This window comes from Papio anubis, chromosome 1 (assembly GCF_008728515.1).
Source record: "Papio anubis isolate 15944 chromosome 1, Panubis1.0, whole genome shotgun sequence".
NCBI classification, from domain to species: domain Eukaryota; kingdom Metazoa; phylum Chordata; class Mammalia; order Primates; family Cercopithecidae; genus Papio; species Papio anubis.
Window position 1 is genome coordinate 58,687,018 of NC_044976.1, and position 19,276 is coordinate 58,706,293.

The 19,276-nt window shown below is 38.7% G+C and overlaps 1 long non-coding RNA gene across 3 annotated transcripts; it reads left to right on the forward strand.

The window, feature by feature from the left end:
• Positions 1-1,419: 1,419 nt before the first annotated feature.
• On the forward strand, positions 1,420-18,420 carry LOC110743932. Of its 3 annotated transcripts, none has more exons than XR_002523770.2 (4): positions 1,420-2,881; positions 7,173-7,277; positions 8,907-8,999; positions 10,932-14,588. It is a non-coding gene; the product is annotated as an uncharacterized LOC110743932 (long non-coding RNA). The 3 variants fall into 3 exon arrangements; XR_002523769.2 differs by lacking the exon at positions 1,420-2,881 and adding an exon at positions 15,584-18,420 and having other exon boundaries at positions 7,125-7,277; positions 10,932-15,465; XR_002523768.2 differs by lacking the exon at positions 1,420-2,881 and having other exon boundaries at positions 7,125-7,277; positions 10,932-11,100; positions 13,453-14,588.
• The last annotated feature ends 856 nt before the right edge of the window (positions 18,421-19,276 follow it).

Genomic DNA, 19,276 nt, shown 5'->3' on the forward strand with positions numbered 1-19,276 from the left:
AGGAGTTCAAGACCACCGTGGCAAACATGGAGAAACCACATCTCTACTAAAAATACAAAAATTATCTGGGCATGGTCGTGGGCGCCTGTATTCCCAGCTACTCAGGAGGCTGAGGCTGGAGAATCACTTCAATCTGGGAGGCAGAGATTGCAGTAAGCCAAGATCACACCACTGCACTTCAGCCTAGGAGAAAGAGCGAGACTTCGTCTCAAACAAACAAACAAACAAAAAAGTTGCATATTTAGGGTTTGCTACTATTCATGATTGTAGGGGGTTTTGAAACCTATCCCTGCAAATAAGAGGAAACTACTGTTTTTACTTGATATCATGAAGACTTGCTAAACATGCATGTTAGTTTTAACAGCATTTTTGTAGATTTCTTAAAATTTTTTACTTAGACAACCAGGCTGTCTGCAAATAGAATTTTGCTTCTTTCTCTTCAGTCTGAATGGGTTTTATTTCTGGTCCGACTTTCTTGCATTGGCTAGTACCTTCATAGGATGTTGAAGTGGTGAGAGTGGACAGCCTTACGCTTGAGCTTAAGAAGAAAGACTTTAGTTTTTCCCCACCAAGTGTGATGTTAGCAGTAGGTTTTTCAAGATGCCCTTAATCAGGTTGAAGTTGAGGAAAATCTTGTTGATTATCAGTATGCCAGGAATTTTTAATAAGCTCCTTGAAGACACTTTGTCTCTTTGTCTTCATAATAATTGCACCAAGCAATGCCTTGCTCATATATTATGAATTATATTGAGAGGAAATAAATGAAATTGAATATTCATTTGAAGAATCTAAAAGGGAAATATATTTTTGAAAAAACAAAGTCTGGACACGTGACTCAACACATAGTCATTTATTGCCTGATGATGAAAAGAATGCTTTCTTTCTGTAATTTTTATTTGGCACAGAACTAGATATATAAGATTTGTGTGTGTGTCTGTGTGTGTGCGCACACGCAAGCGTGTGTGTGTGTGTGAGAGAGAGATTGTCTTGTGAATGTAATTGCACTAAGTAAATTGCATAAAGACTATTGCATTCTAGAAAGGCAAAATAATATCAACAGACTGAATGAAACAATGGTGTCGAAGACCACAATATATAACTTACCTATTTATAATCCAGTCCTTCACATAATAATAAAGTACATATAACCATCCGAATTTAATCTGATCCTCTTAGAATTTTGAAATGCTCTCTAGAATTGCCTGTTTTTCTACTTCAATGAGAAATGTGTGTGATTTGTTCAGCTGCTATCTCTCTACCATACCCACCCCCAGCACTGTGCAACACGGCCCCTTCTCTCAGCTGGCAAGCACAGGCCCCAGATGCCAAGCTAGGGAAGATATTTATCTGCTGCATCTGGTTCCTTAGCAGATTCGACAGGCCTCTGTGCTGGCAGCTTCAGAAATGCCTTTGGGCTTGTCACATGTTGAAAACTCCCAACTGGCTGTCTGAATTGGCAACCATGCTTTGGCTCACTGGAGAGAAGAGAGAAATGGTGCTTTTTGTCCATCTACTGATAACCTCTTGTGTAAGTGATCGTTGGCTCCTGATCTGAAGAAGTACGCTCCCAAAGCGCAGTGCAGACTTTGGGTCTTAATTTCATCCTCCTGATACAAACTCACAAGTAGTATATGACTGAGTTTTATTTCCTTGGCCAGAGAGGAAATCTCTAGCAATTTGGACCTCAGCATGTCTATCCTGAAATTAAATTCAGAAAGCGTCAGCATTTTAGAATTGGCATTTTAAAATTAAGAGTCAGCTAATCCATCCCTTTTATTTATCTGATGAAGAAACTCAGACTTTGAAAGGGGAAGGGATTTGGCCAAGGTACACAGCAAGCAGGACAAAGGACAAGATTCACCCTGGGTGAATACTGGGGGTGGGGAAATACGAAAGCAAAAAGGAGCAGGTATTTCCCTTTGGAGAAGCTGTGGAGAAGGAACCCTTTGGAGACTGCATGTCAGGCTGTAGCAGAGCAGGGAGCCTGCAGACAGGGACACTCATGCCCTGAGGCTGATGCTGTCACATCCAGGCTAAGTGACCCTACGCAAGGCCTGAGTTCCAACACCTGAAAACAAGAAGGAGTTAATCATAGTTCCTAATTTATTTGATTGTCCTGAGGATGAAATGAGATCATGCGTAATGTACCTTACAAGGCTATGTTCATTTTCTTTCAGTAAATGTTTATTGAGAGCTTACCATGTGGTGGACATTATGCAAAAGACTTGATAAATAATGATTCTCAATCATTTGGGACATTAAATCAGTAAATGAGGGCAGGCCTGTAAAACCAGGCCAAGAGAGTGAACTTCCTGAGTGGTTTCCTATCGAGAGGCACGCAGACAGCGAGTGTGTTCTTACACATACACACAATGCATCTATGGCCACAGCATTTTTTCTAGTTTCCTGAGTTGCAGTGAGCTCTGGTTTCCAGCAGGGGACATCCATAGCCCAGGCAAGGGAAACTGGGGCCAGCTCAGCCTTAGAGGTGATGAATGAAAATGATAAATCACTCAGACATGAGCCTGAGACTGGCCTGTTCTGATACTCATTCCATAAAGACAAAAGTTCTGGAAGGGATTACCCTCACAGGCCTCGTTAGCTCTGAGTTTGTAGAATGTCAATGAATTTCAACTTCTCTTAATCCTTAATTTGCAAGCTGAGGTCCCGTGGAGTTTTGTCCATGGTAAAGGGACATAATTCCCTTCTCCCCGGGGCAGATCAAAGGAACAGGGTTTTGATGACTCACAGCTCACACAAGGTCATCCTGGGAAAACAGATCCTAAGAAGTACTGCAGAGCTTGTGAAGTACTGCACTGGCTGGTGTCTGGATTCTAGAGTTTATGATCTGCTCAGAAGCCGGAGAGGTGATGACTAGAAGGTAGATATGAATTGGGGCAGTGGTGTGCTGATAAATATTTAACAACCAGCTCCCTGAGGGGAAAATATGTGCATATGTACATGTACATAAGTTTATTAAACATTTTACTGATATACAGGACAAGTAGCACACAATTTACATGTTACATATATAAAAATATAATAACCTTTATTATAAATTCCATATAGCTAATTGATTCTCATAGAATACGTTAGTTAATTTTTGTTGAACTCTTGTATTCATGGCCAAGCTATTCTTGCAATCCAATCATGATTTGACAATATCAGCCTGAAAATAAATGTTTAAATACTGTCTGATTCAGCAAAAATGTCGCTTACCTCATTGATCAACAAGTGTGATTGTGATATGAATGTTGCTTGATATTTTCATTTATGTTATCAGGGAGCAAAAAAGTGAATGGACAGAGGCATATATTACAGCTTCACTTGTTTGTTAATGGTATCAGTCAAATCTTTGTTAAATTCACTAGTAGTGTTAAATCCACTAATACTGAAAAATATTTCCTGTTATTTTTGTTGTTTGTGACTCAATAGTCACAGACAGAATACAGCATTTTTAACCTATCAAGTCTACAGAAATCATCAAAACAGTAAATCAAACCCTGACTTACAGCATTTGGCAATTTTCATGGTATAAGTATTTCCACCATGGTTGATTTCAAAACCAAGGTAATGTCTTTGAACATGAAATTGAAAAGAGATTCACAGTAGTATATCATTACATAATGTTTCTACCATATGCTTAAAATAGACATAAATAACCTCAAAAACTTAATAAAATATAGTAAATTAATTATGAAGTTATGGATTTTAAAATGCTTTCATTGTTACATATTTGCATATACTTATGGGGTACATGTGTAGAAAGTGATGGATTTTAAATATTTACTTTCTTATTCACAAAACCTAGAGAATAATGTCTATCCCATATAATCTTATTTTAAAAATATCTACCTACATAGTATTTAAAACACAGTAACATTTGTCATATAATAATTATAATTATAAAGGAGAGGAAAAACACAAGAGCCAGGTGAGCATTTAAAAACACAACTTTATCCAAAATGTTAAAAGAATTATTGAGCAATTATCATATATAAGTCACTGTGCTAAAACCTTTACATAAATTAAATCATATAATCATCACATTGATTATAAGGGGCCTATATTATGTCCCCCAGATGAGAGTCTCTATCTAACATATTAGAATATAAGTCTCAGCAAAGTAAAGTGACTTGCTCAAGTACATCCAGCTAGCAAATAGTAAGGCCAGGATAAGAAAACAATCTGACTTTATAGATTGTGCAGCAAACAAGACATCAGCAGTTAACAAAATGTTAGCCTGGAAAAATAAAATAAAATAGTAATTGGTCTGGGAGGAAGCCTGAACTTGAAAGTGACATCTACCCTTGGTTCTGCTGTATGAATTTGAACATATCGTATCACTTATTTAAACTTTCTACATAAAGAGGGTTGGATTTTTGTGAGTCTATGAAATGTATCCCATTCCATTTTAAAGCTGTGATGCTAGGGGCAGAATGGATTGCTAAAGAAGATGGTGTGATCTGACTGCTAGTAATATCGCAAATAACAATAGCTCATATGATGGAATGATATTTGGAATTAACCAGTGTGTTCAAATCTTATTTACCCTATCTCCTTTGGTAGGGTAAATAAGAAGAATTACCATTCTTTCTGTATTCCTCATCCCAAAGCAAGTTTTTAGATCAGAACCAGAGTACCATATGAGAAATTCTTTGTTGTTCAATTTAAAGTTCTATGGTCAAGGTGTTAAGAGCAACAGATCTGGTCCTTCCCTTGACTATCTGAAGGTTCCACAGTAAAGCAGATAGTCAGAGATGAAGTCTACAAAAGGAGAATGCTGACTCATTGGGAGCAGCACAAAGCCATGGTAGGGCTTTCTGGGATGGCACCCTTTTCTGTTTGAGAAAGCACTGTGCATCACTTGGAAAATTAGCTGACCCTTCTCACTGTAGCCTGATGAGGATAACCTGCTGACAATATCTAGATCATTGCCCATTGACCAGCAACATGTCAGTTCCCTGTCTGTCCATCCCATGGAGACCTTTTCCATCCATTTTCAATGGTCCAGAGCACTCTTAAGCCTCTGGAATCTGGTGTAGGGCCCTGGACATAGAAGGATGAGTCTTGCTAGGGCAAAGGGGAACTGGACCAGAGAAACTGAAGCTCTATTAGGACTTCAGACACCGGTGGGACACATCTCCCACCCTCCTCTTATCTAGCACTCTGTGCACTCATATTATGTGTATCCCTTGAGATGTATTTGATCCCATGTGGATTCTGGATATACCTCTATCACAGCACTTTTTACTTTGTGTGCTTTCTTCCCATAGAATGTGGGCTACTTCAGAGAACTATTTGTGTCTTACTTCATGTTTTGTCTGTAGAACTCAGTATAGTCAGTAGAATAAAGAAGGTGCTGAAAGAAAATAACAAAACTATAGAATGAATGAATAAACTCTATGGGGAAGGAAGTATTAACAGGATACTCTGTTGACAGATGAGGAAATTGAAGCCCAAAGAAGATGTGAATTGCCCCACAGTGGCTAATTTGAGTCAAAGAATGTCCAGAATCTCAAATATATGATTCCCTTTACAATACTCATTTTTTGACACACTGTTTACTCAGTAAATTGAGGTCAGTTAAATTGTTCTAATTTATACTCTTATTTTTATTTCACAAGTTTCTCAATTCTGAAGTATGGCAGAATTTGACAAGTTTTTTTTAGTGATTAGGCTGAACCCCATAATTTTTAGACAAGAATTCTGGAAACCAGATGGAAAAAGCTATTCAACAAAGATGAATAAAAAGATTTAAATCGTTGGTTTTTGTTTTGTTTTGTTTTGTTTGTTTTTTTGCCAGGAATGTGTGTAGGTGGCTTGAAGATGGGCACCAGTGACTGTGGGCAGGCAGGGCTTGTGCACACGCACACGTGTGTGTGGTGTGTGTGTACCTTGGGTTATTAGAAAAAGAAAGTATGGGGTACGGTGGTTGGTACTTCTATTCTTCCAGGCCTGTGAAAAATCTTTTGATCAAGATAAAATGCTCCAGTTATTAGTCCTTGAATCTCAACAAATTGGCCTCTTCACTCCAATTTTAAATCACAACATGTCTGTCGTGAATCTAGGCTCATGTTCCTGTATCTGCAGATGCACTTGAGAATTCATTTACCATGTCTTTATGTTTCTAAAAAGGTCGACATTTAAACTCTTCTGGACAGAGGAGAAAAACTATTATGTTAAAGTACTTCCAAGGATGAGTCCATGGGAAAAAAAAATGGTGTCTACAAATTTCTTGCAGCTCAATATCTATAACCATGCCAGGCAATTCTCTTTTATTTGTTAAAATGCTAGCTGAAGGCCTGTATAGCAGAAAGTGACATGGAAGACAAATTGGAATTTATCTGGTGTTTGAAGACAATGCTGCACATCCCAGGTCGGTCATTTAGTTGGCTGTGTTATGACCTTGACCAGGATGTTTCCATTCTTTGAGCCAAAATATTCATACTTGGATGAAAAAATAATAATAATACCTAACAGTTACTGGGTGCTTTCTTGACCTAAACATTGTGCTAGCCTTTCTACATTTTATTTAATCCGCATCCCAAGTCTAAGTAAGTGCACATGAAAAAACATATTCTATAGAGATAGAGAAAGTAAAAATTTTTGAGCTAGAGGCTTAAGAGTGAAATATAGTCAATGAGAAATCCTCATTGTTGGGAAGGTCTCTGTAAATGCAGGATTGTAGATATTTATATCTTACAACGTTTAAGATGATGGCACAGACCAAACATTTCTTTTACTACTTATCCCACCTAGATGAAAAAGTATTAGTTTGCAAAGGAACAAACTCATTACAGCAGAGCAAAATGAAATAAGATATTTCAACAAATTTCTGAGTCAAAAAAATTAAGAGAATATTGCAAATGGAAATGCTGCTGCTTGCAATATAGTAGTATGGGAACTCACAAAGCTGAAGTAGTATCATGAGAACATAGGCCAGTGTGTAATCGCCAATGTTTCATATTATCTACTTCCTGTGCATATGCGAAGTTCCAAATATTTCATGTTTCATCTCTCGTTTTTGGTGAGATTGGCTGAGTTCTGGCCAAGAGAATGTGGGCGAAAGTGAGGCCACTGCTTGCCAACCTCTTCTCTCCAGGCTGGTCCCCTCTCTGAAGCACCCTGAGCAATTCTTCATGGGTTCTCTTTTTTGCCCACTTTCTAAGTGCAGAAAATGCTGGAGATCCTGGAGGTGCAGGAGCCACACAATGGAAGGAGTGTGGATCCAATCAGTCTTGGAGAAGAGTCACCGACTGGAATTGGACTGTGAGGTGAACAACTATTGATGTTTACTTTGTTAAGCCACTGAGGTTTTATAAACAGCTAGTGACATGATTTGGCTCTGTGTCCCCATCCAAATGTCATCTCAAATTGTAATCCTCACATGTCAAGGGAGGGAAGTGATTAGATTATAGGGGCATTTTTCCCATGCTATTCTCATGATACTGAGCAAATTCTCACGAGATCTGATGGTTTTATAAATAGTGGTTTTTCCTGCACTAACCCACACTCTCTCTTGCCTGGCACCATGTGACACATGTCTGCTTCCCCTTCCGCCATGACTGTAGGTTTCCTGAGGCTTCCCAGTCATGCAGAACTGTGAGCTAATTAAACCTCTTTCCTTTATAAATTACCTGCTCTTGGATAACATATTTATAGCAGTGTGAGAATGGACTAATACAGCTAGCATTGGATACCCTAACATAAAGCAGGAGCCATTCTGTCTATCAGCAGCCCCGAAGGTCTGGATCATAATTTAGAAGAGGATGGGAGAGGTGTGGCTGATAATATGGGTACTGTTAAGGTCTTTAAATGGCATCAGGGAGGAGGAATATGCAGTAATACAAACTGCTGCTTCTCCTCCTCCTCCTCCTCCTACTCCTCCTCTCCCTGGAAAGAGCATAGACAACTGCTTTTCTCACTTTCAAAATGCTAGACAGTACTTCTCTAAAGAAACAGAGCAAAATGTTACGAGAAAGCTTTACGTGTTGATGTCTCAGTCCAGTGCTTTCCTCATTGAGGTGTTTGCTGTGGTTGGAAGGTAGAGGGGGTTCTGCAGGCCAAAGCCAGGTTCCACATCATCTGAGAGAGAAGCTGGCCATCTGGTAACCCTGCACTGCCTGACAGAATGTCAGTCCAAAAATTCCGCTCGGCTGAGACACCTAATCAGGCAGATATAGTTGTAAAATAGCAGAGGAAATGCATATGTGTTCCCTAGGCCTTCCAGTTTAAACCTCAGTGGACAGTCAAAGACCAAAAGGTAAGAAGAACCAGCAAAATGAAAAAGGCCAGTGAAAATGAGTAATATGCTAATTAACATATTCAAGTAAATTTAAGAAGATTATACTTATTTGTCACTGATTTAACAAATATGTAATGAATACCTACTATGTGCCAAGTTCATCTAGATAGTGAGAATACGTTGGTGAAGGTAACTGTTTTAGTTTAATTTTCAATAGATTAAGTAAAAAAAAAAAAAAAGACACACATACAAAATCATGATAATTTCCTGTAGAAGTAAATTTTCTGGAAAAAAATAAAACAGGATGACACAGTTTTGCTGAAAGGGGGCTACAGAAAATAAGGTTATCAAGGAAACTGTTTCTGGTTAGGTAATTGTTGAGATGAGAGTTTAATGATGAGGAGGAGCCAGCCATGCAAAGATCATGAAACACAATATTTTGGGAGCAGCCAAAGACTGCAGAGTTCATAGAGCAAGAAAAAGTTTTATGCTCTTGTAGCTGAAGAAAACGATCACTCCAACTAGAGCATGATAATGGAGCATAAGTTGGAAGAAGGGTATCATTTTCAGGCGTTCCTCAAAGACCCCAACAAAGTGCATCTAGTCATATCAGAGCATACTAAATAAAATTAACAATTGGTCCCTTATTTCCTTTCAGAAAATCTTGGATCAAGAGTGGGAAGAGTCCTCAAGAAAATATCCAGTTTAACCTAACCAACTTACAGATTCAGAAACAGAGGCCCAGGAGGAGGTATGGAATTTCCTATGGTTGTCCAGCCTGTTAAGAGGCAGAACTTAAGGCCTTTGTATACAGTCTAGTGGTCCTCACAGGTCACACACATCCTCCTCCATCTGGCTGCTCCAAACTGTGTGAATGCAAACAGCATGAGAATATCTTGTGGTAGTAATTAAATGACTAATAGAAATTCTCCAGCTTGGGTTCCTAAACCTGGCTAACCATTATTTGAACTAGATAAACAACCAGATACACAAATCCCACTCTAGGAGATGCTGATTTGGAAGCTTAGGCATGGGGTCTAGAAATCTCTACTTTAAAAAGAGCTCCAGGTGGTTTTTATGAGCAGGTATGCTAAGATACCAAGACACAATGGAGAGAGCCCTGACTGTGAGTCAGATAATTTAGATTCTCATTCCAGCTCCCCAAATTACTAACCACATAACTTAATGTCTTTAAGTCTGTTTCCTCATCTCAGTGATGGGGAAAACGCCAGCTCTGCCTGGCTCATAGTATTTGCAGGAAAATCATCATCCCCCATTATCACATAATTTTGATACACAGAAAGTTTAGTAAATAATAGTGATGATAACTATGATGAGCATTTATATACAGTATAAAAGTACCTTCTCTTTGATCCTCACTGCCTTTCCCATTATTCAGATGCACAAAGCTGACTCTGTTGCTAGTGTAAACACCAGTTGTTTACTCTGCATTCACTGTTTTCTTTCTATCACATTGTTCTGCCTCTCTTCATAAGACTTTATCAGCTATTATTTACTTTATTTGTAAATAAAACCTATTCTTCAGAAGTACTCATTTGTCAATGAAGAGACCAGTGGAGGAACTATGCAGACAGACAGATACAAAGTATGGGAAGTTATTACTTTACACTATATTAAAAGATTCAGAATAAAATCTCAGAGGATGCAGGCCCCATGTTTACAATTTGATGCTTTAAAAGGAAATTTGGTTCCTCTTAAAGGGAAATGATTTTAGATGAAGCTCCCTTCCCCTCCCATGCCCTTTTTCATATTTCCCTCCAGGATGTATGAAATACTATTTAAGAACTAAACGTTTCCCCATTGCATCATAGATTCTAGCAAAACCCCAGGCTGGTAAGAGTAGTGTAAAGTAAAATCAGCACAAATGATGCTGACCAATCTAGTTCTATTATCTCAACAAAGTGGAAAGTGAAAAGGGCAAAAAAATTAACCTGGCTTTAAATTATGAAGGCATCTTAGTCTAAGGCAAAAAAAAAAAAAAAAAAAGACAGTTTTCTTCATCTATGCCACCTCCCATCAGATGACAGCAGCTGCTGAAAGACTATTCTGAAAAGACATCAAGGGTGAGTCAGCGAATCCTGATTGATAAGAAACACCTACCATATTGATAAGAAATAGCTACCTCCTGGAGGAGAATGTGGAAGTGATATGCCAGGGATTTGCCCCCTCTGAAGCAGGAAGAAGGCTGTGCTGGATCAGAAGAAATCATGTAGGTTCAAAGTTAGATGGTCTGATTCTTCATTTGATTCTGACAATTACTAAGTTTGTGACCTTGGACAAAAATACTGTATCTCATTTCCAAATGAAGTATCTAGTGCTGTCTCACAATGAAAAGGATTGACATTTCACTTAGATTTTAGGAATCACTGGTAAAATTGTGTTTTTTATTTAAAGGTCAGGATGGTTCTGTGGTTCCTTTGTTTTTTTGTTTGTTTCTTTGTTGTTTTTGGGGTTTTTTGTTGTTGTTGTTGTTGCTGCTGTTTTGTTTTGAGACAGGGCCTCACTCTGTCACCCAGACTGGAGCACAGTGATGCAATGACAGCTCACTGCAGCCTCAACCTCCTGGCCTCAGGTGATCCTTCTGCCTCAGTCTCCTGAGCAGCTGGGACTACAGGCACGTGCCACCATGCTCAACTAATTTTTGTATTTCTTGTGGAGACAGGTTTTGCCATGCTGCCAAGGTCTTGAACTCCTGGATTCAAGCGATCTGCCTGCCTCAGCCTCCCAAAGTGTTGGGATTACAAGCATGAGCCACCACACCTGGCCAAAATGTTGTTTTTGATTGACTTCTAAGACCTGGCCCTTCACTCACTTTGGGACATAGACATTCGGTAAAATGTGAAACATGTTCCGGTTTTGTCTCTGTACCATGGGTGTCTGTTTCGGTTATTCAGAGCCCATACTTCTTCAGCCAATATTGTTCAAGTTGCCTCATTTAGAAACAGGGCTTTTTTGGTGTCCTCTGACCAAAACTTATGTAAGATGTCTCTCTCTTGCATAATATATTCCACCTTTTCACTTCTACTTGGAAAAAAAAAAAAAAACAAATGAAAATATATTTATATCATAATAGAGAAAACCTTTAATTAACTTTGGTTCCCTTTTTAAGTAAATTAGTTTTGAACTTTGGAGTTTTCATTTCAGTTTTTTAACACATCATTGGATTGCATCTTACAAATGCCTTCTCTGCCTTATTCTGACCCATAAGGTACTATAGGACATGGTCCTCAACCATCTGTGGTTGCTCCACCCAGTCTTGCTAGTGAATTGTGTCCTTTGAGTTGTGCACCACAGCAATTTTGTCTCCTGGGCATCTAAATAATCTTAACTTTTAGGTTTTAGACATAAATACAAAAAGCTGCCATCAATGGCAGAAAGAAAACATCTCTGCAATCATTTGTTCATATTCCTTACTTCTGAGTTTGCTAACCTTAATTCCACCTGGCAGTCCTGTGATTATAGCCATAAAAATCATTTAAACTTCTTGTTTTCCAGCTTTCCAAATCTATAGGACTCTCTAAAGAGGGATAAAAAATCACAAGCACTCAAATATCTGGGTATCACTCTTTTACATAAAGACCCAAGTGACTGACTGCAGTCCCATTTTCCATTTACATATTCCCATCTATTCATTCCCCCATCTAATGGGCTAAAAATCAATATCTATCCCAGGACCTAGGATAGAGAGAATCATTGTTACAACAATTTCCTTGGGTAAAAGCTCCTGCAGAAATTGACATTAAAAATATACCCAGTGTATGGCTGCTATTCTGCAGGGACTGTAACTCACTCTCAAGTCAATTAGTATGAGGCCAGGAGGAAAAGGGGTCATCCTAAATCATTTGGCTCTAGGCTTTAACTGGTATAAAGAGCACTAAATTCACACAAACATGGCAGCATTTCCGACAGGCAGGCAAGTGAGAGTTAACACCCACCTAGTTCCACCCGACTAATAGAGGCTGAATATTAAGGCATTCTGTTATTGCTTTTTTGCTCTTCTTTCAATTTGTGTCATTTCTCATTTATTATACATTATTCCTGTGCTTGATCATAATGTCACTGGGTGTCCTCTGTAGCATGCTATATCAATGTGGACTCTGCTTTCCAGAGTTCCTTAATGCCTGGCAGTCTTCTCAGACGCAATTCTTCCTTTCAAGTTGTGCCCCCATGTGTGTACCATTAATTTCTCTAGCTGCATGTAATTCATTCAGGGGTTCACACCAGCTGAGAACCACATATGGGAGTCCAGATTTATGGGGATTTTTTTTTTATTTTGTGCCTTGCCAGCCCAGAGGAAACAATTTTCAATTTGAATTTTGAGTGTTTGCCCTCGTTGTGTAGTCTACTAGAGATGGTTGATTAAGATACCACATTCAACAAGAGACCCATCCGGCAGTGGGTTGAGCCAGTCAGTCCCTCTCAGCCTCTGTTGTCCTTGCTTTAAGTATCAGCCTATGTTCCTTGTTCACTGTCTTTCAGACTTCAGCTGCTGGTTATGCACCCTGCTCTCACCTGCTCTCACTGCTGTCTTACCTCTCTATTGTCAAAAAAGTTTCCTTTCTCTCAGTTTTTCCAACTCTTCCTAGTATCTGTGGGACAAAAGGCAAATAATTTTCTCCCTCTAAACTTCAGGTTTTTTTCACCCATAAAATAAGAAGGTTGGATTAAGTAAAAACTCTTACATCTCTAAGATTCTTTGATTTCAAATAGAATTCAAGACCACACTCTGAGCTCATGAAACACTGCCCCAAGAGTTTTGAAGAGCAGAAAATGGTGCCTGCAGAATAAAATGATATCCTGGAGCTAGGATTAGACATCGCTGCTATGGGTTACCTCCTATTTCTGGCTTCTGCATAATCTGTCGTCTTCTCTCCTCAGAACCTTGGCATTCTTCTCTTTGTCATAATTCATTGCTAGGAAAGGAAAGAATGACGATTGTTTTCAAATGATATGGGAAATGCAAAGCACGTTGGGAACAGAAAGTCATACCAAGGATCTCCAAACAGAAAGGACTTTTGCAATTATGAGCACCAGATAGGCAGCTCCATGCAGACTGTATGTTTCTGCAACTGAAATCTGGGCTTTCTTTCTGTCCTGTATTTCCATGTGGGCCATGCAGAAAGCTATATTTCTTCTCTGTTCTAGCACCTTACTAACTTTTGTTTTTTCCCCTCTAAAATAAGATACCAGTTTACAAGACCATCTACAAAATTACAAGTCTGCCTTGGCATTGGAATTGGAGCAACTTTTTCTATTAAAGGTATTTACATTCATCGTTTATCATGAGTGTGCAGGGTGGTTAAAAAACTGTGATGTACAAGGCTGTGATGTCCCTGGTCTAGAATTAAGAAACTAATTGAGCAAATGTGACCAAGGAGAACAGCATGGGTAAGGGGTGCATTCAAAGAAATAAAAAGCTAGAGAGGTGCTTGAGAAGTAGAACATGGCCATCAAATTGCAAAGGGGTAGAGGGATTAACAGTAAATCAAGATCTTTGGATCAAGTAAAATGGGGACAATGGAAAACACAAGCTCCTAGCTCCACAGCAAAGGCAAGACTCACTTCAATTAAGCAAGGTAAGAATTGTGAGTCTAGACACGCCCTATTTTGCTTAAGATTCTAATTGAGACCCACATCCTAGCTTCAAAGCCACTTTTCCTTTAAAGTTCTCATGTAGGTTAAAATAATTCATTAGACTTTTGTTAGTCATTGACCTACAAATGCATTTACATGGTAATTGTTCCTGGTCCACTTAACTTAATCATTTGGTTGTGTCTCTATGCTTCAGAAGATTGCACCTACTGGGTTATGACTTTTAACATCTTTTAAGAAAAAACACCTTTTCCTGTATAATTTACATGCAATAAACTGCACATTTAAAAGTATACAACAGATATGTATTGACATATATATGCAATGTGAAACTATCACAGCAATCAATATAGTGAACGTACCTGCCACCTCCTAAAGTTTCATCATGTCCCTTGGTAATCTTTCCATCCTGTCCTTCCCTGACCCCCACCTCCGGTAACCCCGATCTGCTTTCTGTCACTAGCAATTAGTTTACATCTTCTACATGCTTATATAAATGGTATCGTATATTATGTGTTCTTTCTTTGACTGAATCCTTTCAGCATAATTATTTTGAGATTCATACATGTTGTTGCATGGATTAATAGTCCCTTTATTTTTATATTGCAGAGTAGCATTTCATTGTGTAGATATATATTGTAATTTGTTTATCCTTGTGCCTGTTGATGGGTATTTGAGTTGTTTTTTGTTTGGGGCAATTACAAATAAAGCTTCTATGAATATTGCATGCAAGTCTTTGTATTGATACATATTTCCTTTTCTCTTGAATAAACATCTAGGAACAGAAAGGATGAATAATATGGTATAGATGTTTACTTTCCAAACTTGCACAATTTTACATTCCCAGCAGCAGTGTATGAGCATTCTCATTTTTCTACATCACCAGCACCTGGTATTTTTCCATCTTTCTTACTAAAAGAAAATAAAAACTTCAAAGATGTCATCTGTTCACTAGTCAAGTGCCTATTACATGAGGAGGCACAGTGACTGGTCCATATAATTTCTTATGACAACCCTATGAAACAGGGAGACAAGAAAATCTACCTGCTAAGATCACAGAAAACAAACAACCAGTGGAGCTAGAAACAGGATTTGGGTCCTCAGTCTCAGTAGTCGTCTTTCTATGATGTGTTTTGATTGTCAGAATAGCTATGATAGGGGAAAAGGCAAATGCCTTTAAACAGACCACTTAGATTTGGTTTGAATCCATGGTGAGGGCAAGCCTATAATATGTCAGTTACAATTTTAGATGCCAATGTGAATATTACCTTCTTTAAAGCTCATCATAAGCTTATGAGACAAGGGCTTTATTTAATTATTCACGTAGATTCGGAAACAGAGGATCAGGGAGGTTAAAGGACTTGCTCCCAGTGTTACATTGCTGGTAAGAAGATGTGTAGGCACATAAATAATTCAAATGTATAGTTCTAGAGTTCTTTTCTGCATTACAGTGTTGGAATTAGTTTACAATTCAGGTTGACTATGTGTTTCTATATAATCATCTGCTTCATTTCCCCAGGTATAGAATAAAATTGGTAAACATTAAAGCAACTCTCAAGCTACTGTATGCCTAACAAATAGGACGTGTCCTTGACCTGGAGAGGGTAAGAGGTTGACAACTCACTAGCCTTGCCCCTCACTAGCCTTTCTGCAGTTTCTTCCTGACTGGCAGATTCTACTTCCTTCAGAAAGGTTGAAAATGACAGAAACTTCTTTTTCCAGGATTTCTTGCTACTGGGACATGACATATAACCCAATATTGACCAATGGGATATGAAGAAAATACATGCTGGTGGCTTTGGAAAAAAAAAATTCTCTAATAAAGAAGAGATACACGAGAGGAAATGACTCTCCTGTTTGTTGTCTCTGTAAGCACATATGTGGCAGCCATTCTGCAATTCTGAGCAGAGACATTGCCATCACCAATTTACCAACCTTGAAGCTGCCTTCATGCACACTTCTTACAATACGAGATAAATTTTCCTTACCATTTAACCCACTTTTAGTTTGACTTTCTGTGTCATGTACTAAAGTATCTTAATTGATTCAACTTAAAAACTACAGGCCAGGCACCAGACTAAGTACCTTCAAATAAGTGATCCTTAGAATCTGCAAGACAAGGTCATGGGATAATTATTGCTATGCTAATTTGAAGACAAGGAAACAGAAGCTCAGGGAGGTTAGATGATCCACGCAACTTTAAGTAGATAACAAACCAAAGACTGTTTGAATCCAAGGTCCATTCATTTTTTTATTATACTATGACAACTCACTGGAGAGAGACTGTGGTATAAATGCAAATTTAATTAGAAGATATATTAACTAGTTATGAAGACAGCAACATACTAGCTATTTTATTAAGATGACACAGTTCAACTATATATATATATCCTGAGTCCTATAGCAATGTTTAAAACATCCAGATAATCACATTCTTTCAGTTACATTTTTAAAAACTACATCTTAAGTGCCTGCTACATGCAGGCACACAAGCTCTGAGAGATACAAAATTGAAACACAAAAAAGTAAAAGACATAATTCTTGCCCATGATATCTGTATTGGAGAGAATAAGTAAATGCTATATGACAGACATCTGAGTAGCAGTATTTTATCAAACGTTATTACAAAGTGTTTCATAGTTCTCAATATTTTCATTGTCTTTAAAAGTTCAAGAACCCTGTCACAAACACTTTGAGGAGATTGACTAGTTTCTGTATATGAGGAGGGGGGTGTCTGAAGGGATCAGCCCTTAGAGAAGGAGGAGGGGGACAACTGAATGGATCAGCCACAAGGATGCCTGCAGGTGTCGATCGAAATCATTCCTGATGGCAACTGTGAGTCCCTCCCCAGGGGGTTTCACCCAAGAATCTTGAGACTGGATAGAATTGATGCAGCAGGCTGTGATATCCAGAAGCGTGATTGAAACTTCATGAGAAGAGAGATTCACACTGAAATGAAGAGGATACGAAACCAGCATGTGGTAACCCAATTCTTCCCAATATAGGAGGTTCTCAGTGGAAAATAACAAAACAAATAAATTTAAAAAGGAAATTTTCCTACCAAACCAACCAGTTCGAAACAGTGATGTGTATCAGACCGCAGAATACGCTCCCCCAATGGAAGTTGTAAAAATCCTCTCCACCTGAGTCATTTAAAAGTAGCCTGGTTAAAATAATTGGAAATGTGCTCCAGGGAACAATCCATTAGTGGCCAAAGATGTACAAGATAAATTGATATGTCCCTTAAAGTCCTACTTTCCATAGCACAACTTTTGGAGCATTAAGTTTTGATTGTTGCCTTTTTAAAAATAATCATTTTTTTACTACCTTTATTTTCTTCAAAGCACTGCCATTCACTGGTTGAGTATTAATACAGAAAGTGCTGTTTAGAATGAAAATAGATCTCTTCATGGTCAGAGTAAAACACTCTGGTCTGGTCTGTCTCTCGCATATTACATGTCTTCTATCAAGATGATGGGAGGGCATTTAAACACCTTTATCAGACCCCCTTGGGAAGCCTTGAAAGGACTGGAGGTATTACTTACTGGGTTCACTCATCAGTTCATTGACCTGACCTGACTGTCTGATTTATCTATATTCGGACACAAATTTGGTCACAGGCTGAAGGAAATCATGAGTTTTGTGGGGAGCAGATGGACCTTTTCCTGAGATTCAGGTGCTTTGGAATAATGCTGACCAGAGTGCTCTTAAAAACTAACTGCGAATGTATCCTTTCATTAAAAGATAAGATGCAAATCCAGGATCAGGGCCAAGCAAGCAATCTGGAACCTCTAGGGGAAGCTTGGGGAATTCCTCAATAGCAAAATGCCTCTGCATCTCAGTCTAGCTAACCCTGTGGACTCTAAATTGTGAGAATTAGTAAAGAAAGATAAAAGGTCCTGTGGAAAAGTTCCCCTAAAAGCAGTTTTAGTTTTCATAAACTAGTAATTTTGTTATTTTGCCTACCACATACATTTTCCCTTTTCTAGCCTTCCTATTTGTTCCCTATTTCACTTCTGTCTTTATTGAGCAGCCCTTTATTGAACACATGCCATGCACCAGACACTCTGCTAAACACTGGGAGTGCAAAGATGTGCTATGGTCTGAATGTGTCCCCCTAAAATTCATAGGTCGAATTCTAACCACCAAGGTGATGGTATTTGAAGGTAAGGCCTTTGGGAGGAAAACAGATCATGAGATCTGCCTTCATGAATGAGATTAATGCCCTCATAAAAGAGACGGCAGAGAACTGCATTACCACTTCCAACATGTGAGAACATGAAGAAGGTGCTGTGAGGAAAAAGCCCTCACCAGACACTGAATCTACCAGCACTTATGTCTTAGACTTCTCAGTCTCCAGAACTGTGAGAAACAAATGTTTGTTGTTTATAAACCACACAGTTTATGGTATTTTCGTTATAGCAGCAGAAAAGACTAAGACAGATAGGCAATGTGCATTGCTTGTTCCCACGGACATTTTTCTTTAAAATTATTCTTTGTAGAGATGAGGTCTCCCTCTGTTGCCCAGGCTGGAGTGCAGTAGCATGATCATAGCTCACTATAACCTCAAACTCCTGGGTTCAAGCAATCCCCTCAGCCCCTGAGTATCTGGGATTACAGGCATGTGCTACCATGCCCAACTGATTTTGAAAATATTTATAGAGATGGGCTCTTGCTGTGTTGTCCAGGTTGACCTTGAAGTCCTGGTCCCAAAGGATCCTTCCACCTCAGCCTCCCAAAGCACTGGCATTAGAGGCATGAACCACTGCACTTCTTCTATGAAGAAAGAAATCCCCATTCATGTTTTTACTTGTTAAGTACAGGTTAAGTTCCTACAAAAGATCCCAAAATACAGTGGGTTATGTAAGATAGAGGGTTTTTTTTTTTTCTTTTCTTTTCTTCTTGCAACAGTTTGGAGAGTTTTGTTGGGGATCCTCTGCCCCATAAAATTGTACCAAAATGCAGTTTGTTCTAACTATGGATTTGTCACTTCCTAGGAAGTTTTCTTCCTCATCACAGTTGAAGATAACTAAAACAAAAGCAATGGAAGGCAGCTGATTTCCCTCAGGGAAGAGATGCGTAAGTTGCACATTTCCCAGCTGCCCCTACTGGGAACTGGAGTATCGGCAGTGGTAGGTTATGTGTTCTGCAAAACCCAGAGTATTCTCTTTCCAAATGTAAAGGGAAACTAACGAAGACTGGAGACAGTTGGAATCTTTGCTATAAGGACAAAGTGGAATGGACACTTAAAAAGAAACTGGAAGAGCTCAGTAACTTGCCCAGTCACTATGGAAAGTCATTTAGTCTTTGGTTTCTTCATTTTTAAGTGAGGAGTTGAAGGAATTAATTCTGAGGTCCTTTCAACCTCAGTGTTGTGGGAGTCTGTTTCCCACTCACATCTCTATCTCCGTCTCC